General features: G+C 45.1%; 1 protein-coding gene across 5 annotated transcripts in view; it reads left to right on the top strand.

The window, feature by feature from the left end:
• The window catches only part of garnl3 (GTPase activating Rap/RanGAP domain like 3), a 92,985-nt gene that overhangs the window by 66,188 nt on the left and 24,297 nt on the right, over positions 1 to 2,500 (top strand). The window lies entirely within an intron of this gene.

Here is a 2,500-nt window from a genome sequence, read left to right as displayed (position 1 = left end):
GTGCGTGTGTGTGTGCGTGCGTGCGTGCGTGCGTGTGCCTTGAGTGAGCGCAGTTGAATGCACTTTTCTCTACATCTATCTGCTCCATCATTTCTTTTCTCTGTCTCCCTCGCAGCCCTCTCTCTCTCTTTCTCTCTCTCTACTGCTTTGATCCATCTCTATCAGCAGATTATCAGTGTTGAAATGTCAGCTGTCAGCGCTTGAAGAGAGTGTGTGTGTCTGTCTGCTCGTCTCTGTGTGTGTGTGTGTGTGTGTGTGTGTGTGTGTGTGTGTGTGTGTGTGTGTGTGTGTGTGTGTGTGTGTGTGTGTGTGTGTGCGTGCGTGTGGGTTTGGTTTTGTTTTTGTAGAGAGGCTGGATAGCTTGTGTTTCTGTGAGTCCCAAGGTCAGCGAGCTTTTGAAGCTTTGACAAGGAGCACTCAACCTCGCTGTCGACCTGGGCCTCTTGAAAAGCATAAAACCCTCACTAACATTCTCTCTCTCTCTCTCTCTCTCTCTCTCTCATTCCTTTCACATTTCTCTCTGCGTCTCTCCCTCTCTGCCACCCACACACTCATACACAGCGTACAATCATGGCTACTGCGTTAACAGCCGTCTTGGATGAAGGAGAAAGCATAAATGGTTTCCTGTTTACATAGTCCTGTATGCTGCAAATGTCTGTGTGTCCAAGTGTAGGAAATGGAAGCGTAGCAATCGTGGCCATATGTGACATGCTTTAGTGCCTGAGCACATTCTGATGGTTGAATCTGAGAGAGCTTGAGTGTGTGTTGCTGCATATGGATGTGTATGAGACTGTGCTTGAGGCGTGTGTATGTATCGTGTGTGCATGCGTGCGTGTGTGTGTGTGTCTGTGTGTTTGTGTGCGTGCGTGTGTGCGTGTGTGTGTGTGTGTGTGTGTGTGTGTGTGTATGTGTGTGTGTGTAAGGACCAGATAAATTGAAGAACAGGGCAAGAATGCTGTGTGTTCCTTAATTGGATTCTCTTCCAAATGGATTTTTCCACCATTAATGAATACAAGCATAATCACCACACTCACCCTGCCTTGGGTGTGCGTGCGTGTATCTGCGGGTGTGTGTGTGTGTGGTGTGTGTGTGTGTGTGTGTGTGTGTGTGTGTGTGTGTGTGTGTGTGTGTGTGTGTAATGGAGAGTTATCCATTCCTATCACTGCGATTGTGGTGTAATTAGGTGGCCCATTGTCCCTCAGGCCACGGCACATTCCCAGTAGATAAAGGTCGAGTATGTGTGTGTCTGTGTGAGTGTGTGTGTCTGTGTGTGTGTGTAAACGCGTCCCTATTCGTGGAGACTGTGGGTGTTGTGTGATAACTGTGATGGCTTGTAATGGCTGGGGTCGGCCCTCTCGTATCTGTGTGTGTACGTGTGTGGTGTTCCCAAGATGGCTCTCTTTCTTTGTTCTTTGGGGCAGATGTGCCAGACACACCTGTAGTCTACTTGATTGATTTAATTTCCCACTTTGGTGGCTGCATATTTCCTAGCACTTTTTCAGGTTAAGTCTAGTTAGTTAGTCAGTGGATACAGGTGACTCACACTTTCCTCACACTCTTCTTTTGTGAGTGTGACTGCTTTGCTTTGTTAATTATGCCACATTTTATCCTTGAATTGTTCAATTTGTCCCATATCAAAACTCTGCAACCTTTTATAGTTCACGCCAATACAATAAAATAATCAGTTAACGGCGCTCTAAGCGATGTTTGGGTAACGTCACTTCTGTTGACGTTCAAACAAAACAAAGAGCTAGCTCGTTACTCCCTCCCCCTCTCTCCCGTGCAATTGAAACTGTTCTAAACACGCATCTCGTCGGTAATTGGATGGAAAAGTTTGTTATGTTTTTATGGTCCAGGCTGGATCAGGTTTCATTTCTGGAGCCTGGGCTATCCACAGAGGCCGTGTTTTTTACAGTGTATTCAGGGCACCGGCAGCTAGCGGATGGTGAGGTGATTTTGTTTTGTAAAAAATGTTTTACCTTAGAAACATCGCTTAGTCACCTTTAACTGCCATGTATGATGTCTGCTTGAGTGCATTATGACATCAGATGGAATATCCCAAACATCAAATGGAATATTAAGTTGGCAACATTCGTATGCAATCCAAATTCCCAAAAAGTTGGGACGCTTTGTAAAATGTGAATAAAAAAAGAATGATATGATTTACAAATCATATCAATGCTAGTGGGTGGTGAGGAGATGTTTGCTGTATGTGACATTTTGCTTAGAAACCGTGTAACATGGCTTATAGCACCTTTAATACACCAGTGTGTGGTGATCTTTCATGCTTTTGATGGCTTGATACTCTCGCTGCACATCACCTGGGTCTCAAGAAAGGCTGTGCACAAGGACTTTAGTCTTCTGCCACCTTTTATGTTGCATTTTTCATGTTATGTTTTATGCTGAAACGTACAAACAGGGACTGGGACACAAATCTGGAGCACAAAGGGACTTCTTCTCTATGCGGACTCATCTTCGAAATTGGGTTTTGATGCACCTT

Source organism: Alosa pseudoharengus, unplaced genomic scaffold (assembly GCF_046254945.1).
Source record: "Alosa pseudoharengus isolate Yale_2024_CS ecotype anadromous, Long Island Sound unplaced genomic scaffold, YU_APseudo_1.1 YU_APseudo_1.1_scf_14, whole genome shotgun sequence".
In the NCBI taxonomy this organism is placed as follows: domain Eukaryota; kingdom Metazoa; phylum Chordata; class Actinopteri; order Clupeiformes; family Clupeidae; genus Alosa; species Alosa pseudoharengus.
Note: the sequence above shows the minus strand (reverse complement) of the source record. Positions and strands in the feature narration are given on the sequence as shown.